Raw genomic sequence first — 21530 nt, forward strand, 5'->3', positions numbered from 1 at the left:
ACTGCCCTGAGAATACTAGCTGATTAGAATAACTTTAGTGTAGGGGCCGGAGAGATAGCATGGAGGTAAGGCTTTTGCCTTGCATGCAGAAGGTCGGTGGTTCGAATCCTGGCGTCCCATATGGTCCCCTGAGCCTGCCAGGATCTATTTCTGAGCATAGAGCCAGGAGTAACCCCTGAGCGCTGCCGGGTGTGACCCCTCCCCCCACAAAAAAAGAATAAGTTTAGTGGAACAGGTTGCACTTTGGGACCTCCTACGTAAGTGTTGCTGTCTGGGGGGAAAATTTCTTTTCACACAGTTACCGTTAGGGAGAAGTTTATAGCAGTTGGGTCTTAAAGAAGTAATAGTCTATAATATTGTCAAAAGTGTTTATTCTTCATTAAATTGAGTTGGAGAAAGTCTATTTTAAAAGAGACTCAATCCACGAGTTATATAAACAGTGACTAAAATTGACTAAAGAAAATAATCTTGAGGGAGAAGAATAGTCCAAGTTATCTAAACTAGAAATCAGCCATTACAGGTATTGTCATCACCAATTTACCTGTACATATGCATTAATACATATGAAAAAAGTGATCAATATTCATGTATTATACACATTAAGATAAATGTATAAAGCATTTTATATATGTGCTTATAGATGCACAAACATATTTGGAAACAGTAATAATGTAAAAAAAACAACACCTTCTAGCCAACACAAGAATGTAACAGTGAAAATTTCTGGTCTGAAGCAATATGAAGCACGTATCTTTAAATTTAACTCTCCCTATGGATTCCTTTGTCATTTATGTGCTTTGCTTCTTTTTTATCTTGTATTCATAGGAGCTTTTATTACATTAGACTTATTTTTGCATTTTTTTGCAATCCCATAGAATTAAATTTGTGATATGTATGTACTTTTTTGTGACTTGCCACTTGACCAAATGTTCAGCTTATTTCCTTTTCTGTGTAAAATATAATCAATTTTATTTCTGACCAGTGTTCTTCTTTGTTTAGTTTTTCAGCCTCCTGATTAGCAGTTGGATTGTGAACTGTGTTTTCCATTACTACAAGGTTGCTCTATGTACAGTATCTCTGGATACTGATGCAAGAAATTCATGGTTAATACAGTTGATTCTTGAAGAACACCCTGTGAATCGCACAGCCCATTAATAAGTGGATTTCTTCCAAAGTCATCAATGCATTGTCAGTGGGATGTGTATGTTCCAGATGTCAGGTGCTGTCTCAGGGTGAAGAAGGTTATGCTCTTTGCAGGAAATGAAGTTAGCCCCAACCTCTGTTTTTCATCATGGAAGATAATCTAAAAGAAGAACAATAAAGCATAGGGCTTTTATTAAAGTAGGCTCCAAGTTCAATGACAAGCATGATGTGAGAAGGGAGAGAGGAGAGGAGAAAAGGGAGAGGGGAGAGGAAAGAGGAGTGAGGGGAGAGAGAAGGGTAGACGAGAGAGAAAAGCATTCTGAAGAGTAAGAAAGAGATTATGCTTCCAAAGAGAAATGTTGCTTCTCTAAAACAGTGTCCTCAGTGGCTTGGGGGAAACTCCAAAAGATTATATCTGGGTATTTATTTATTTATTTATTTATTTATTTATTTATTTATTTTTACTTTAAAGCTGCCTCAGTTTGAACTCTGAATGGCTAAGAATCCTTGCTATAGGGCCGAGCGGTGGCACTAGAAGTAAGGCATCTGCCTTGCAAGTGCTAGCCTAGGAGGGACAGCGGTTCGATCTCCCAGTGTCCCATATGGGGCCCCCAAGCCAGGAGCTATTTGAGTGCATAGCCAGGAGTAACCCCTGAGCATCAAGGGGTGTGGCCCAAAACAAATAAACAAACAAACAAAAAATCCTTGCTACAACATTGTCAGGAAAACAACTTTAAGCCCTAAGGGTCTCCTCATTTTCAGTCTTTCCAGGGCCTTTGTTTCTGCTGTTAATCATCTCCAGAGGGGGTCTGGACTTCCTGAGTAAGCTGATCTGGAAGCAGGGTGATTTTTTTTTCTTTTTCAGACTGAATCTTGTTTCTCGAAGCATGTCTTAGTTATGACATCTTGAGAATTTCTCCCGTCTTCTCCCACTGCCTACTTCAAATGTCTGCATCATTATAACTGTAAATAAATGACAGCCATAATGTCACCGTCTTACATACTTTTCACTTTTGGTGCCTGGTGTCAGTAACACCTATGGTGTTTTAAGGGTTCAATTACAGTCTTGGCTCTGCTTTCCCTGTTCCCTTGAATTAAGAAGTGCCTTAGCTTGATGTGTTATAATAGCCATGGGAAAGTTAGAAACAGGAGAAGGTAGCTAAGTTCGGGTATCCAGAGAGAAAGCCACCAACAGGAATTCTAATTTTGTGTGTGGGGGTCACACTTGGCAGTGCTCAGGGGTTACTCCTATCACTGGACTCAGGACCAATCCTAGCAGTGCTCAGGGGTGCCAGAAATAGAACCCAGGTTGGCCACATGCATGGTAAGTGCACCTTAACCACCGTACTATTGCACCATTCTGAGAGATAGGAATTTTGAGTGGGCCTTTCGGGGAACTGGGCTGAGCTAAATAGGTCATAGATCATCCAATGGACCAGACTAGAATAGAAGAACCAAACCCATTTGTTATATAAAAGGGGAGGAATAGTGGGGCTGCTATTGCTATAAAAACAATTGGTAAATTAATAAATGGCTATACAGGACCCAAACCAGAATGTAACCACAATAAAGATTCACAACAACCAAGGCTGTGTCTAAGTTTCATGTGCTCCTTCTGCCTCAGTGTACCAAAGAGTACTGTGGTGAAGTAACCAATCAAAGAACTCCATTCTTTTTTTTTTTTTTTGCTTTTTGGGCCACACCCTGTGACTCTCAGGGGTTACTCCTGGCTATGCTCTCAGAAATTGCTCCTGGCTTGGAGGACCATGGGACCATATGGGACGTTGGAGGAATTGAACCAAGATCCATCTTAGATTGGCACATGCAAGGCAAATGCCCTACCTCTGTGCTATTGCTCAGGCCCCCGAGGAGCGCCATTGTTGTGCCTTTCATTATTGTCATAATTCCCATAAACACTCCTATTAAAGTGATTTTTACCTCTGCTTTGGGCCACAATTTCAGGAGATTGCCTAGTTGCAGTCTATCTTGATATTAAATAATTAACTTGCCTTGCTTTGTTGCATAAAGATGTTTGCAGTGTGATAGATTAAGCAAATTCCAAAAGAACAGTATAACATCTCATTGTTTGGTATCATTGAAGATTGTATCGATGTAGAGATCATCCAAAAATTATAGAAAGAATTGAATAAAAATGGCATTAAGGAACTGGGTAGTACTAAGGTCTTGAACATGGCCCACCAGAATAGATCTTCAACATCCTATATGGTGGTCCACTGAGCACTGCCAGGAGTGACCTTGAGGATATAATCAAGAGTAATCTCTGAGCATAGTTGGGTGGGCCCCATCAGCCAACACACGAAAAAGGGGTTTTAAATTTGGGAAATGTGATTAACAAGCACAGACTGAAGAGCAAGCTACAGAAAAAAAGAAAAGGGATGTGTTTCTATACTGAGTGTACTGAAAGTGGTTAGGATGACATTGTAGCTTATCCATGCTTAGGCATTTTTTGCTTCCTTTTTGACTTACTGGTTTAATATTTTTGGAGTCATACCTATTGGTGCTCAGGGTGTATTCCTGGCTCTGAGCTCAAGGATCACTCCTGGCAGGGCTCAAGGGACTATATAAACTTCCCAGGATCAACTATGAATTGGATGCTTGCATGACAACACCTTACTCACTCTTCTATCCCTTCAGTTCCAGCCAGATGGTTGTTTAGAGATGGTGAAAAAAGATGAATCTTGTAGTTCACTGTAATTTGGAAGGAGTCATGCTTAGTGAAGTGAGCCAAAGGAAAAAGACAAATACCAGATGATCTCGCTTATGTGTGGAGTATAAAGAAACAAAACAAGCCCATAGACCATCCCCAGTGAAAAGAAACCCTCAGGTATGGCCATCAGAACTGTGAACTGAAGCTGCTCAGAGAGGGTGGGTGTGAGGAGCAGGGCCCGAGAAAATGGGGAGTGCAGTAGAAATGCTGCAAAAATAAAGTAATGAAAATTGCTTTAAAAATTCATATGGATGGTAAAACTCTGCTCTATCTAAACCTGAGTTCACACACTCAAAACTCCTGTGAAAACATGAGATGTAATAGCAGGAGACATGTTGGGGTCCAGATGAAAGGGTAGGAAGGTAGTTGGCTAAGTAGACAGTCCAGGCCTACCCAGTCTAAGGTGATGGCTTCCTCTGGTTAGACTTCCAGTATGTATTTTCCTGATTTTCAGTGTAAGATGCATATTCAAACCAAGCATTATCTTTTGTATTTTAGGATATAAAATTACATTTGCCCCTACTATTTGTTTTTAATCAATGGCTTATTATTTTTTTCTGAAATCTTATTTTATGAAGTGTCCTACATTGACTCATTTTGATAGTTTAGCAAACCTGACTGTCTAGGCATTTGGTGCATTCAAAGATCTAAATAGTTGGTATTGTAAGTGGTAGGGAAAGGATGTAATACTTATTTACTAATTTATTTATTTATTTTGGGCCATACCCGATGACACTCAGGGGTTACTTCTGGCTGGCTATGCGCTAGACATCACTCTTGGCTTGAGGGACCATTTGAGACACCAGGGGATCGAACCACAGTTCCTCCTGGGTCAGCCGCTTGCAAGGCAAACATCCTACTGCTGCCCCAAAGCTCTGGCCCCAAGGCTGTAATATTTATCATGTTTCTAAAGAAGTGGCAAGACAAAAGGAAGACAGGTTTTAGGTTTTTTGTGTTGTTTTGTGTGTGTGTGTGTGTGTGTGTGTGTGTGTGTTTTTAATGGAGGGTTCATGCCCTGTGGTGCTCAGGGTTTATTCCTGGTTCTGATCTCAAGAATCACTTCTGGTGGGCTGTGGGTGAAGGCTAAATGGAATGCCAGGGATCAAACCTGGGTCAACTGCATTTAAGGCAAAGGTCCTACTTACTGTGCTATCATACCAGCCCCAGGAGGACTGTTTTTAAGGTTTGCAGGATGGTAAATACTTGAAGAGATCATAAAAGCTGAAAACAGATTAATGGTATTTGTGTGTAATTTTTCTGATATCATCTCTTTAGAGTTGTCTCAGGGGATTGATTTTATTGTTTCGGATTGATAGGGGAAAGCAGGCACCTTTTTTATGGTCTTTGTCCGTCTTTTGGTCTTTGTCCTACTTTTAGACAAGTAGGGGAAAAAAAGCAAAAAGCTCTACACATATCTACGACTTCTTACTTGCCTTCAGCTCAGAGTAGTCCTGATACCAAAGTGACATAGTTCCAGATGGGATATTCTGCTACTGTTTAGTATGAGTATAATTTAGTATAATTTTTTATATAAAAGGGAGGTAAATAGAAGATATATTACTATACCTTAGTTATATATTGGTTTTAAGAATTGCTTAAATATGAGCATATAATGTGCCCATAAATATCTTTATTTTTTATTTTATTAAATTAAATGCCATGATTACAAGGTTGTTCATAATATAGCTGATTTATTTTCCACAGATAAAGTTGTCCATGATTATTCATACAATGTACAATAACCTTCACCAATGCACATTTCCCACCACCGATGTCCCCATTTTCCCCTCACTCTCTCTATGCCCTCTCCCATTTCTGTCTTTGGGGCATATATTTTTCTTCTCTCTCTCTCCCTCTTGCTCTCTGAATGGCTTTATATCCTTAGCATTAGAAGATCTTTCATTAGTAGACACTCTTTAGAATAGGAATATTGAGTATAGAATCAGATAGGATGGTAAAGTCTCCAAAAGAAGGAGAAACCTGTAGAACAGATTAAAATAACTCTAGCTTTGTTGTTGTTGGTTTTTTTTTTTTTATCTGAAAGACAGGACCCTAGAAGAGAGTCAAAATTATCTCCAGTTCCCTGAATAAAGTGAAAAAAAAAAAGCCAATATCTAGAAAGGAGCAATTTGCATTTTAAGGTGTATCCAATGATCTGAGCGATAACAACACATCAGGTAAATAATAACTTCATCTGCTGCAAGCTTTTCTTAACATCTCTATTTAGTGCTTGGATGCATCTTCCTATTTGATTTGCCCAGCTCCCGCTATCTCCCAAAGTGCCAGTACTGCACAATCTCTAAAGTTATCATTTCTAAGGTAAACTACACCTAATTCTTATCATGGAGTAAAGGTGCATAAACTCATTCAGAGAAAAGCAGTATTTCTAGTTTCCACATCTCTCTTTCTCTCTTTTTTGACCATCTAAATTTTCCACAGCGAACATGTAAATTGCATGACTTTTTACTTCTCACACTGTGTGCTGGGTGCCCTGCTAATACAGAAATAATACTTTCTTATCATCAGAAGGTCAGAATCCTTTTTCCTATGTGACCGTGGAAGGCACAATTCCTGATTCCCACACTGTATCTTTCTTGACAAGGAGGCGTCTTTTGTGACTCAGAGTCCTATCTTGCAAAGCAAGCTTCATTATCCAGAAAAGAAAAATCGTGATGGTTTCTGCTGCACTGAAATGATCAAAATTCCCCAGAACCCAGTCTGTGTCAGGCTGTCTGCATTTCTCCCATTAGAGAACTGATTGATTCACTAAAAGTTGCATAAAAAAAAAACAGAGATCCCTGCTTTTCAGAAAGGCATTAGCAAGATTCCATTTAGCCCTTTCAAAAGTTTTTTTTCTTCTGACCATCCAGTTTTCTATCTGTAGAGATTAATGTTCTGTGTCAATTGGGTAGGTCATGGTACCCAGCTATTTTCTTAAATGTCATTTCAGGTACTGTCATGAAGGTCTTTTTTTTTTTTTTTCCTTAAGTAATATGAACCTTTCTTTCCATCAGTAACATCTCATTAAATTGGAGTAGACTCCAGACTGTGGTGGGGCTGTATCTAATCCCTTCAAAGTTATTCTTCCCTGGGCTTCTAATTTGCATTTGTGACTTCAAAGTTGAGATTTTTCTAACACCCACAATTACCCTAATCAGTCCCTTTGAATCTCTTAATCGCCAACTTTTATACCCACAGATAAATGTCTATGAAGGCTGCTACTTTCCCACACATTTCTCATCCCCTGCCTATATAAACCACTGCTACAGTAGTGTTTTAAGAAACTTATTTCTAGGGGCCAGAAAGATAGCACAGTGGTAGAGCATTTGCCTTGCATGCTTACCCAGTACAGATAGTGGTTAGATTCCCGGCATCTCATATGGTCCCTTTTGCCTGCCAGGGGTTATTTCTGAGTACAGAGCCAGGACACCCGAGCATCGCTGGATGTGACCCAAACAACAACAACAACAACAAAAGAAACTTATTTCTGTTGACTATGATGCTCAAACATTGTACTCAGCTTTAACAAACTTTAGATATGTTTCTTCCTGACTCCTAAACTTGATCTCTCTCTCTCTCTCTCTCTCTCTCTCTCTCTCTCTCTCATTAGAAAACCAGTGAAATTTTTCTCCCTCCTGATCCTTTTGATATATAAACTTTTAGATATACCTCATACCAGTTGTTCTACTCCTACCTTTTGACTGTGAGTGTTGGGGGGGGGGGGGGGGGAAGCATCTTTCCAACCTCCCATTTCTGAGGCCAAAAAGACTCACTTGGTAGGTGACTGGTTGCAAGTTGTGAAACTACTTTTGTCACAAAGATAGAAGAAAAGCGACTGTTCTCTGAGGTAAATTAAAAACAGTACAAATGGCCTTCTGTGTTTTTTCTTTATTCCAGCCTTTGATGAATCTCCCCTGTCCTTTCGGGGAGGGCATTGAACTCACATTGAATTTAGGTTTCTCTCTCTTTTTGCCATAGCTCTGAGTTGAATCTTTTTCGCCTGTTCAATTTTTGTATCATTTTTGCTTTGCCACTGCAGATAGTCAATGGGACTTCTCAAATCATCAGGCTTGGGGCTGGAGAGATGGCATGGAGGTAGGGCGTTTGCCGTTCATGAAGAAGGATGGTGGTCCCATATGGTCCCCTGAGCCTGCTAGGAGAAATTTCTGAGCATCAAGCCAGGAGTAACCCCTGAGCACTGCCAGATGTGACCCAAAACCCAACAACAACAACAACAACAAAATCATCAGGCTTCCATGATCTATTCAGATCTGGTTGCTCATTCATGAATAGCTTACTTACAAAAGAAGTTGAAGCGCCTTTAAAAAATAGTTTGAAATGTACTCTGCACAAGAGTAGTAAATACTACATAGAATCCTTGGAATTAAACTTGTTTTCCAGTCAACAATAAACCTGGAGAAACTTTAAAAGATACTTTTATAATATCTTAAAAGCCAGTCATTTTTCTTTATCCTGTCTTCCTTAATCACCTGGCTGTTGTTATATCAATTTCCTCGAGGCAACACTTTTATTTTCTTCATTCCATCGACCCAAGCTTCTCAACTCCCCACTGGGAACAAAAATTAAAACCAAAAGTCTTAACCAGGTAAACAATGATTTTCTTTTTGGTTTTTTATTGGGTGGGGGGGTGTCATACCTGGCCATGCTCAGGGTTTACTTCTGATTCTGAGCTCAGGGATCACTCTAGGAAAGCTTGGGAAACCAATTGGGAATTGAACCAAGTTGGCTGCATGTATGGCAACTATTCTACTACCTACTCTATGTTTCTGGGCCCCAGAAAACTAATAATCCCCCAAATTGTATAATTGTATTAAGTGAATACTCAAATGTAGTATCATTTTGTTATTGAAAAACACTGTATTTTGTGTGAATGCATGTAAAATAAATCCCAAAATTGTAAAACCAATCCCCCCCATTCCATATTTCTATCTCTTGGTGGATGGGTCTTATGAAGCAGGGTAGTGGTGAAAGATTAATAAACCAAACCAGACTGGAGAGTAATGGAGTCAGTGGCTTTTACCTTGTGGGATCTCCTAGCCAAAACCAGAATGGCTTTCTTTATTAACCCAGTATAAATTTACCAGGTTAGGCAAAGGTAGGGTGATCCAGGAGAGCTTTTATATATCAAAGAAAATGTTTTAGGGAAAGAGGAAGATGGGGAATGCCTTTGTTTTGGGTTAAAACTGTGTGTCAACTTTCAATTCCACCTTTCTGTTCAAAACAAAAAAAATTTAGAATGTCTACAGAAGTTTTTTTCTACTGTTCTCTGCATGAGGGGGGGAACCCCAGTTCAGAATTTGTAAACATGGTTGTTATTTTGCATAGGCACAGCAAATGTTGGTTGTAAAAGTGCCAAAGTTAGATTATATATATATATCATTCAATCAAGCTTTTCTATCTTTGTCTTATACATATCACAAAATTTTTCATAGACTTCTCTGAACATAAACATTAGAGCCTTTCTGAAGATATACTTAATTTGAAAATTCTTAAACCTTCTTTTTTCTTTCTTTTTTGAGGGCCACATCCAGTGACACTCAGGGGTTACTCCTGGCTATGCACTCAGAAATCACTCCTGGCTTGGGAAATCATATGAGATGCTGGGGGATCGAACCAAGGTCCATCTTGGTTAGCACATGCAAAGCAAACACCCTACCACTTGTACCACTGCTCTGGCCTCAAATTCTTAAACATTCTTACATACAATGCTGTAATATGAGTCTAGAACATCCGAGTTTCTTTTCCATAAGCTTCTCCAAACAAAATCATAAGAACATTTCTGAAGATAGATATACAGTTTAAAAATAAGTTTTCTAAAACATTCTTATAATGAGCACTATAAAAGCGTCCATAATGTCCAAGTTTCTTTTCCATCAGCTTTTGTGAACAAAAACATTAGAACATTTTAGCAGACATAATTTTGATAAAAAGTTGCTAAATAATATACAGAATCAAACATCACAGCAAACATTGTGCTAATGTAGGGAAACATTCACTTGGATAGCTGAAACTATTAAAAATCTAACGGTATGCATTTCACTAGAACTGTGCAAACTAATATTAAACCATTAAAATTGGATACAAAATTTTCTCTTTGTAGTGGGGCATATAATAAAACAGTAGCTATTAAAATCTAATTCAGGTAGAAGACACAGTTTTTAACCAGCAATATAGTGACCATTGCAAATAGGATTGAGAGATTAACCTAGAAGAATGTTGTAGGAAGTTCTGAGAGCAGCTTTTCTTCAGTTGTGTTTCAGCTGGTTTTAGATACTCCATCTTCTTGATTTTTTCCCTTCATCTTCTCCTTCTGTGGTAGGCAGCTTAGGTCATCTGGGACTTAAAAGCCTTTTAGTTCCTGGGCCAAAATCTGGATGGGTGAACCCACTGATCTCCTTGCTGTTGGTCACTCTCAAATGGAGCTTTCTCTTTGTCTTTTACCCCATCAATGACCTCTATAAGATGCTGTGAGTTGGGGGGCTGAGGTCCTTAAACAAAGCACCTTTAGTAGAAGAAACATGGTGAGCATCGGCCATGGGATGCTGCTAAGAGTCTTCAGCTCCCTCCCCTTCACTGCCTACTTCTGTCCCTCCTGAGGGGGGCACTGCTGTATTTAGATAAGGGGTCATGTGCACTGATGTACTGGTGCAGGCACGGCATGCTCAGTCCAGCTGGAGGAGGCCATGATGGTGATAATCCACCAGACAGTCAAATCACTCACCATTACTGGGATCTTCTCGTGTCCTCAAGTTACTATTTGAGCACCAGTTGTAAGAAAAATCCCCACATTGTGAAGCAGGTAGGGTAACTGCAAAGGATTAATAAATCAAGCCAGTCAGAAAAGAATCATGGAGTCAGTTTGCCCCCCCCCCCACTTTTCTTTTTTAAAGGATCATGGCATAAGTTTGCTTCTCTCACCTCTTGGTATCTCTCTCTTCCTGCCAAAGCCAAACTCTCTTTTTTTCTCTCAGAAAAAAATCCACCAGGGTGGGAGAAGACTGAGTGATCCAGGTGGGCCTTTACATATCAAAGGAAGAGATTTGAAGGAAGATGAAGATGAGAAAACATCTTTGTTTTGGGTTAATATCTGGGTATCATCTTACACATGCTTACTTGTTAATGCCTACTTCACAAATGGATTTCCACAGATTCTTCCTTTCTTGGGTTACTCTAATTTTACAGAAATAAATATGAAATATTATGTCTGTAAACTTCAATTATTTTCAATGAAGCATTTATAATGCACAGACAAGAGTCCTTTTCATATTGTACAAGAATGAATGCAAATCACATCTCAAGTCACTGCCTCAGACTCCTCCATTAGCATTAATAGAGAGGCCAATGCCCACTGTGACAAGTGAGATGGTCAATTTCTCTTGACCTGTTTTGAACTGAAAATTTTTGTGTTAAAAGAATGTCATTTCATAATACTATACATACAAATAAGTTCTTATCTAATAGAGATAGGAACACACAAATCTAGTGGTGCAATGAAACCTTACACCCTGAACATTGACATGATGACCTGGTGCAGGCCTCAAAGATTTGGGCATTCTCCATTCACCTCTGAACCAGGTAAGCCATCTATGAAACATCCAAAGTTGTCTATGACATCACCTGGAAGCAATCCTCTACCAGAGAAGAGCCTACTGCTGTTCTGACATCAATTTACTCAAAAAGAATCTTCCCTTAACACTGAGAAGATTTAAACAACAACAAAATGACCTGCATACTGGACAGGACTTTCTGCATTGCCCTTTAATTGCGAGTTGAAATTAGACACCGCTCCACACCATCCTGACTTCAATGTAGGATATACAAATTCCATGATCTTCAATACAGAAACATGATACCAACAACAGAGACTGTGTGAAAAATAAAACTTCATGGGCACTACAGACAATGACCTGGATTGGACAAACTAGTTTGCCTAAAGCCTAGAATTGGTCTTATGACAGGAAACTTCAGGGGTAGGATCTCCTTGTATTTAGGCCAAAGTTTTTCCTTTTCATGTCCCCCATACTTTGGTGGGCCCATGCAAACGATAATTGCCACTCTAACATTGTTTTTACAGTGCTCCTTTGACTCTAAACCTTTAAGAAACCACTAGTAAAAATATCTGGAACTGCAAAAAAAAAATGGTTTACATTAGTATTAACATACGTGCTTTTAGTTACACTAGCATTCTGGAGGATCAAGGAGGGAGATAAGGGATATATGCTTGGGAGTAGGGATGAAGGGAGGACAACACTGGTGGTGGAAAGGCCCTCATTTATTGTCACTGTGTACCTTAAATATCACTGTGTAAGATTTGTAATTCACTTTGGCCACAATAAAAATAAAAAAAATGTCATTTCCTATGGTGATATACAGCCTGTCACCTCACTCACAATAATGACCCACTTTTTAGCCCAGACTTTCTAGTCTGTCCACATGGACAGAAATGGTAAATTCCATTACTACTGGCCTTGGTTCATAAAGTTTATACTACCAAGATGATTTACTCAAGAGCTATCTTGAAACATAGACTAGAATTAGTACATCTAACTGGTTTGATGGGTAAGTTACACATATCCTAGTATTTAACAACATTGGTCATGCTGTTGAGTGTTGAAAACTGTTGTCACTATATCCTCCCATCTTCATTCACATGAGCTCTAATGGAATTGGGGTTCACAGATTAAAATTCTAAGTTCTAAATTCTATGGTTATTTTATAGGAGACAGCCCCACTCTGGGGTTATTATATGAAAATTTTATGAGTTACTTAATTAGAAAAATGATGGCATTTAAGGAATCTCAAGGGTTTTGAAATTCTGTGGCTAATGCCCAAACATGCCATATTTATATTCTTGTCATGGTTAAAGACCATATCACCAGAATTGTAGAAGTCATGAAATGTACAAGGGTAATTGTTTAACGAGTAACCCTTAATTGATGCAAACTCATTTTTAGAACTTCTTAGTTTTCATGTTCATAGAAAGAATTCTTTATGGCTAATGAATGTGGTAGTTAGTACAATCACTTGAGAAACACAATATCTATCAATATCCATTAAGCCTGAATATATAAATATCCTCAATCCAGCAAATCTTTTCTTCAGGTAAATACCTAAAATTTGATGAAAACTCACTGAGAAAAGGAGATTTATCAGAGAGGAATTAATTAGCATGTCATCCCTCTGAATCTTAAAGAGTTCTTGGTGTAGAAAACAATGTGACCTCTGGAGTTGCATCAAGAATGAGATAAAATAGCAATTATTATTGATATGAAATCAGTGAAGTATAGAACAATGCAGGTAAATACCTGAGAAGTTTTCCTCCACTGTCAGAGAAATCGGTGAAAATTTTGTTAGAAACATGTACCCATAAAAAAAGGAGGCTAGGTTTTGTCTGAGGCTTGTCAAGTCATTGTTATGAGCTATCTTATAACTCTAGAGAGAAGAGAAGGACATGATCCAGTTAGTGATTACTTTTTATTTTTTTATGAAAGGCTGATGAATTTGGTCTTGTGGAATGGAACTGATCATTATCCAGTGACTACTGACCATTGTACATTCATTTCACCATGCCTGATTGCCCACGTGTGGCTGTATCATCTGGATTCTTCTGTGAACCAACAAATCATGCTCCAGGTCTGGTTATCCATTAGTGAGTGGTAAACGGTTTTTGGCATGTGCTCATTTTATATTTGCATGAAAATTACAAGCTTTCCCTTATAAAAAATTTTTGCAATCACCAAAAGCAAATGCACAACAGTTCATGGAAGCATCATTTTTTGTCCACATTAGTCAGAAAGGGTTAACAGAGGGCCTAAGTCTGTTTCATTCTCTTTGGGGACACCTCTGGCAGTTTTGTCCTTCTCTAAACATACTGATGGGATTTACTAGCTGGAAGATAAATGAGGGTCTTCTGAGGCTGCTATATACCAATTTCTTAGCTAGGAAATCTTTTTAGTATGCTAAACCTCCACTGTCTGTGTAGTATATTGTAAATAAAGCTTCAGTGAGGATGTGCAGGATTGGGACTTATCACTTCATCCTTCTTAACCCAAAAGGTATCTTGGTTCAAAAACAACATGGTTACCTACAGAGCTGCTTCTAGAAAGAGATGCAACATAGTAATGGCTGTTGCTTTTATGACATAATATTTTGTAAAAATTCTGCTGGACTCTCAGCCAAATTTCTTGAAGGTTTAAAATTGTGGTCACAGAATAGGTGACTAACAGCCCACAGCTGACAAATGTGCCAGTAGTTCAGAGCTCTATAAAGTTAGAGGTTAACCAGAAAATATTGATAATATAATTTATTGACCTTTTAACAGCCAGTCTTATACATAATTTAGCAGTCTTATTTGGACAGATTTAGGCATTTCTTTCATTCCTGACTAACCAACCTCCTTGTTTCTCAATTGCCCTTTCAGCAAGTTCTTATATTCTTGATGGCTTCTTCATTGATAAATTAAACAAAATTTAAATCCCATGGTAAATTGATCAAAATTTTATATGCTGTGTTTTATAACCTGCTATCAAAGGCTAAGTTTAAAAAAATATACTCATGGAATGAGCTTATGGAAATCAGGGTCATATATTTTTACCTCCCATCTTTAAATATTGTTTAAATGTTAAATATTTAGATGTCACTATTTTAATCACTAGATGCAATTGTTCTTCAGATGAAAAATTTAACAAGTCAAGAACAAGTTTAATATTTATTTCTACAATGCAGATTGGTTAGTTATGTTTTTAGAGTATTTATGTTTTAAGCCACTCTGGACATTTTTTGTCCTTATTTATGGTCATAGTAGAAAAGAACATTTGCTTTACAAAGTCAGATTATATTTATTTCTTCACACATAGGGCTCCAGTCAGCTTCTCACAGCTCTCTCTGCCTTGGTAGGGGTCAGCACTCCATGAATCTTTTGCCTATAATAGAAAGAGTCTTGTCCTTATAGGGAGAGTTAAAGAAAAATGTAGAATTAAATTGTTCTAAAAATTAAAACTAATGGTATTCCACATGGTTTGCTTGTATGAGCTCTCTCTGTGTTTTTGTTCTGAACATAGAGACTCAATTTTTTTTTTGTTCCACACCCGTTTGATTCTCAGGGGTTACTCCTGGCTAAGAGCTCAGAAATTGCCCCTGGCTTGGGGGGATCATATGGGATGCTGGGGGGAATCAAACTGTGGTCCTTCTTTGGCTAGCGCTTGCAAGGCAGAAACCTTACCTCTAGTGCCACCTCACTAGCCCCAGAGACTCTATTTTTAATACCTTATTATAAAGAATCCCCAATTCTTGGGACCAGAAAATCACATTACCTGTGATTGCCTGGCATATGTGGCCAATCTGTTTCAATTTCCAGCCTCTTGGTGCTTGAGCACAGAGCAAGGAGTAAGAACTGAGCACCACTGCATGTGGCTTCCAAGTAAGAAGATAGTAAGAGACAAAAATGTAGTACTAAGTTAAAGCAAAAGCAGTAACTCATTTTAGTACCAAGTGATAAAGAAAGTGTGTGTGTGTGTGTGTGTGTGCGTGTGTGTGTGTGTGTTTGTGTGTGGGGGGTGAGAGAAAAGAAAGAGAGAGACCTGGAGCAGCTATAAGAAATTTAACATATGCTTAGTTGGAATAGTAGGAGAAGAAATAAATGAATAGAAGCAATACTTGTCTCAATAACTACTATGTAACTATATAATAACTATGTGTCGTCATAAGTTAATGTCAAGCACCAAAGAACAGATCCAGGAAGCTGAGGGACACAGTTGAAAATCACTGTACGACAACTGATATACAATTCTCAGGAAGAAAAGATAAAGAAATGTCTTAAAATCCAAACTTTGGAGAGTGACAATATTGAAAGAAAAACAATGTAAAAATTACAGTCCATTAAACAGTGGATTGCAAGTAAGAAGAACAGGGAAGAGAAATATTTAAAGAGAAACAAAATCACATGGAATTTTGTACCCCAAGAAATTGCCCTTCATAAGCAAAATAGAAATAATTTTCCACTAGCAAAAATGGAGTGTATTTGCTCAAGGTAGAAAAGAGTTACCAAAATGTTAAAAGAAGTATTTTTTTTTCCCAGAGAGTAGTAAATTGATATAGTTCAAATACTCAGATGTACTTAAAGAAAAGAAGTACATCAGAGAACCAATAAGTGAAGGCAAAATAAAAGCTTTTAAATTTCCTGTTCTAAATTGATTTAATAGACAACACTTTCTCCTAAGTAATAATAGTCACAATCTATCCTATTATGTCAGCTTATTTATATGTTTATGTACACTTATGTATAAATAAAATGACAACAGAGAAAAAGGATTAGGCTTATTTTGTCATTATAAGGTATACATACTACTTATGAGGTGATGCAGTGTTATTTATAAAGTAGAGTTGGATATTTGTAAATGCATACTGGAAACTCTAGGGTAACCTCTAAAAAAAGAATAAAAACTGTTATTTAGAAAATGCAGTTATATGAAGTGCTCAGTTTACAGCACAAAAAAGAAAAAGAAAAAAGAGCAAAGAATAAAAAAAACAAATAGGAAAAGTAACTTATATAGGTGCTGTTCAATGCCACCTATAATCAATAATAATAATAATGATCACAAAATATTAATTGAAATACCAGATTGGAATCACTTCAGCTTTTTTAAACAGTACTTTAACCATGTTACCTTTACAATTCACAGTAAAATTTACTTTACAGTATAAAGAAAAATAATTGTGTTAATAATGAATAGGCATTATGTGCCAAGTACAGATAACATAGACTAGAATTCTTAAATCCATATACCATAGGTTCATATAACAGTACCTGTGTGGGTGTCATGAAAATTTTGTCAACAGAGTAAAATTTCTGAATGAACAACCACCAAAAATCTTTCTGTGATCAACTGCACAATGAATTCTAGGTGTTTCAAGCAGTATTCCCCCATGCTGCATTTTAAAAAATAATATATTTAAGTACCATGATTACAACCATTTTTGTAGTTGGGTTTCAGGTATAAAAAAAAAGAATCCCCCCACCCTTCACCAGTGCAACCTTCCACCACCAATGACCCCATCTCCCTCTGCCCTCACCGCTGTCTGTATTTGAGACAGACATTCTGTTTTTCTCACTCTCTACAATTGTCATCATAGTGTTAGTGCAGTTATTTCTTTAACTCAACTCACTACTCTTTGTGGCAAACTTCATATAGTGGGCCAGTCCTTCCAGTCGTGATCTCTATTGCCTCTGGGTACTATTACAATAATATCTTTTATTTTTCTAAAATCCCATAGATGAGTGAGACTATTCTGTGTCTATCTCTCTCCTTCTGACTTATTTCACTCAGTTTAATAGATTCCATGTCTTTTATGTATAGGAAAATTTCATGACTTCATTTTTCCTGACAGCTGCATAGTATTCCATTATGTATACGTACCAGTTTCTTTAGCTACTTATCTGTTGTTGGGCATCTGGGTTGTTTCCAGATTCTGGCTATTGAAAATAGTGCTGCAATGAATATAGGTGTGTATAATGGTTTTGTGTTCTTAGGATATATCCCTAGGAATGGTATAGCTGGATTATATGGGAACTCAATTTCCAGTATTTTGAGGAATCTCCATATTGTTTTCCATAAAGGCTGTACTAGATGGCATTTCCACCAGCAGTGAATGAGAGTTCCTTTCTTTCCACATCCCCACTAAATACTGATTGTTCTTTTTTCTTTGTGATGTATGCCAGTCTCTGTGGTGTGAGATGGTACATCATTGTTGTTTTGATTTTTATCTTCCTGATAATTAGTGATGTGGATCATTTTTATATGCATTTTGGCCACTTGTATTTCTTCTTTGAGGAAGTGTGTTCATTTCTTCTCTCTACCATGCTGCATTTTTTGTGTTTGTTTTGGGGTCACACCCAGCAGTGTTCAGGGATTGCTCCTGGATCCATGCTCAGAAATCGCTCCTGGCAGGCTCAGGGGACCATATAAGATGTCGGGATTCGAACCAATGACCTTCTGCATGAAAGGCAAACGCCTTACCTCCATGCTATCTCTCCGGCCCCCGTGTTGCATTTTTTGAGTGAAAAGATATCACAAGTAGAAAAAGTTTTAAGAAGCCCTGGCTTTGACTATGTCAGTTTTAGAAAATCAAAATTGGCTCACTTTTATAATCTGTGTTGTCCAAGAACTTATTTTGTGAATATAAGAAACAAATAAATTTATTTAATGTTTAGTTTAACAAGGGAATAACGTGAGCTGACATTTCATTTCTCAAAGAGATGGTTTTTAAATTAACTCGTAGGATACACTGGGAATCTGAGATATATAACTACTAGGATCAAACAATTCTGGGAGGAAAGGCACCATAGTTTAGAAATCTACCTACTTTATCACTGAGAACTATCAATTAAATACTTATATCAGCATGCACTAACCTTGAACCACCTGACTTTATATACATACCTATAACAATAAGTTCATGAAATACAAGGATTCTATAACATAATTTAAAGAAATAATTTATAAAACATGTTCAACTTTTCATACACTTTTATTTTCTCCCTTCTACTATAATAACATGGTAATCAAATTTAGTCTTGACTGGAGGGTCTGTAAACATACGTTTATCTAGACTAATCACAGGCAAGGCAAATACAGCTTCTTGAAATGGTCCTACCATAGAGCTTCTGGTCATCCAACCCAAATCATTCCTTGCCTGGCTTTATCTTCACTATATTGTGTGGCCACTTCATTGACTCGAATTCCAGACTTTAACTTTTCCAGGGCTTCCATGATTTTTCCATGTACCTGTCCTTTACTGCCTTGCCACCACCTTTAGGACCCTGAGCCTTCTTGTCAGCACTGTCACTCCCAGAGGATCCTCCCCCTTTTCTTGCTTTTCCAAAATAACCTTTTCCTTTGGAGGCATCTCCAAAACTCGCGGATGTATTTTCAACTGCTTAGTAAGCTTACACGGTCCTCACTTCAGCTCTTTGAGCTGTCTCTGAAATCCAAAGCTGACTTCAAAACAAGGAAATCTATCAGGATGAAAAGTTGAGAAACCAGAGACTTCTCAAACACAATTATTCTTAACATACATGTGCATCTTAACAGAGCCCCAGTTTCCATTCTGGAAGAAAATAAAAACCCTAATAGACCTTCAAGGAGAAATAGGTGAATTCATAATTACCATTGATGATCTCAACATCCCAGTATGAGGAAAAGATAGATGCAGCAGGCAGGAAGTTAATAAAGACTCAACACATTTACAATCAAATGAACGGAATGTGGTCGATGGCTTCAGTCAGCAATAGCAGAGTATAGGGCTACCTTCTAAGGACTATTTTCTAAGAAGACACAGTCCTAATGATAACACCACCATACCCTTTAACATGAAATCATACAAAATTTGATGTCTTACCAAAAGGGGATCATACTAGAAGCCAATAGCAGAGAGATAGTTAAAAATTCCTGAATTAAAGCTAGAGATTTAAGTAGATACTTTTCAACCTAGAGGTATAGTTCACTGATGGAGTAAGCACATGCAAGTCTCAGGACCCAGAGTTTGATCTCTGTGGGAGAGGAGAGGAGAGGAGAGGAGAGGAGAGGAGAGGAGAGGAGAGGAGAGGAGAGGGGAGGGGAGGGGAGGGGAGGAGACGGGAGGGGAGGGGAGGGGAGGGGAGGGGAGGGGAGGGGAGGGGAGGAGAGGAGAGGAGAGGAGAGGAGAGGAGAGGGGAGGGGAGGGGAGGGGAGGGGAGGGGAGGAGAGGAGAGGAGAAGGGAAGGGAGGGGAGGGGAGGGAGGGAAGGAAAAGGGAGGGAAGGAGAAGAGAGGGGAGAAGAGAGGGAGGAGAGAAGGGGGGGAAGTAGAGGAGAGAAGAGAGAAGAAGGAAGGAAAGGGAAAAGAGGAAAGGAAAGGAGAGGGGAGGAGAGGAGAGGGGGAAAGAGAGGGGAAGGGAGGAGGGGGGAGGAAAGGAGGGGAAGAGGGGTGGAGAAGAGAGGATAGGAGGGGGGAGGAAAAGAGGGGAAGAGGGGAGGAGAAGAGAGGAGAGGAGAGGGGGAAGGAAAGGGGAGGGAAAGAGAAAAGAGGAGAGGGAAGGAGAGGTGAGGAGAGGAGAGGAGGTGAGAGGGGAGGGGATGAGAAGCAAGGGGAGGGGAGGGGATGAGAAGCAACAAGGGGAGGAGAGGGAAGGGGATGAGAAGCAAGGGGAGGAGAGGGGAAGGGATGAGAAGCAAGGGGAGGAGAGGGGAGGGGATGAGAAGAGAGGGGAGGAGAGTGGAGGGGAAGAGAAGAGAGGGGAGGGGAGGGGAAAAAGAGAGGGGAGGAGAAGAGAGGGGAGGGGAGAGGTGGGGAGGGGAGTTGGAAGGGGAGGAATTGATAGAGGAGAAAGAAGAGGAGGGGAAGGAAAGGAAAGGGGGAGGGGAGGGGGAGAGGGGAGGGGAAAGGAGGGGGAGGAGAAGAGAGTGCTCAGGTATCATTTCTGATGCAGCCCAGAAAACCATATGGAGTGCTGGATATCAAAACCAGATTGGCTACATGTCAGGCAAGCCTCCTGTACTCTCTCTCTAGCCCCTGATATAAATCCAATGTTTAAGATACACTTCCCAAACATTTTATTGCCACATTCAATGCATTCTATCAGTTTATGACAAAGTCTTCTTAAATTTAATAATTTTAAATGACAGAAGTTAAAATAAGTCACTTGAAGTCTTTGGACAAAGAACTGTGTTTGAAAAAGGAGATTTTTAGGTGTCTACCTTAGTAGACACCCAGTGTCTCATCTAGAAAGGAGATGTGTTCACTAGAAGTCTGTTGAGATGTAAATGTTCTAAATTGGCACTAACAGTTGTACATTCTAGGTGGCTATTGTACCTTGAAAGGTGGCTGCCCAACCAAGGAACTGATTATTTATCATTACCTAATTGTAATTAATTTATGTAGCTCAGGGTTAGTATATTTGTCAGTTTAAAATAAAATTCTTTCAACCTGAATTTACTGTACTGTAAATCAATAGTTATCCCAGTAATTAAATAACAAAAGTCACCTCTTGAGTTCAGCTCCAAAAAATCAAATGGCTCAGTTTGTGCTCATTGTACACTCTGAGTTCCAGAAGATTCTGAGCAACTGCAGAGAAGGGGAGTGATCCATTTACTGTAAACAAACCATTTTAAACATTGGGATGTATTTGACTTCTAACTTCTGTATGTGTCATCGCACATACAAACTGCTGGTTGGGCCAATTGCAATAAGAGTATCTTGGGAGGTATTTGGAATTCCAGTAAACAAGAACAAGGGTGTTAAATTATTGTCAAGAAGTCAAAATAACATGACTTCTATTTGGAGAATACCACCCATTGAGGTGAATAAAAAAATTTTGACACAACTGAATTTACTCTTTCAGACGAGGTGGCCCATTAGACTATTTTCCCCTTAAACTTGCTCCTTTTATTCAGTGTTTTAAGATGAGCTCTGTGTGATGAAACTTAATTTTTAAAAAGATTGTTCTACAAGAAACAACATTTTTTTTGTTTGGGGGTCACACCCGATAATGCTCAGACTTCCTCCTGGCTTTGAACTCAGGAATTGCTCCAGGTTGTGCTCAGGGAACAATATGGGAGGCCCGGGAGTGAACCTGGGACAGGTTGAGTGCAAGACAAATCCTCT

At 38.7% G+C, this 21530-nt stretch overlaps 1 pseudogene; it reads right to left on the bottom strand.

Annotated features, from left to right (window-relative positions):
* Positions 1 to 18418: 18418 nt before the first annotated feature.
* The window catches only part of LOC126028459 (peptidyl-prolyl cis-trans isomerase NIMA-interacting 4-like), a 61349-nt pseudogene continuing 58237 nt past the window's right edge, over positions 18419 to 21530 (bottom strand).

The sequence above is a fragment of the Suncus etruscus genome, chromosome 14 (assembly GCF_024139225.1).
Source record: "Suncus etruscus isolate mSunEtr1 chromosome 14, mSunEtr1.pri.cur, whole genome shotgun sequence".
Lineage (NCBI taxonomy): Eukaryota > Metazoa > Chordata > Mammalia > Eulipotyphla > Soricidae > Suncus > Suncus etruscus.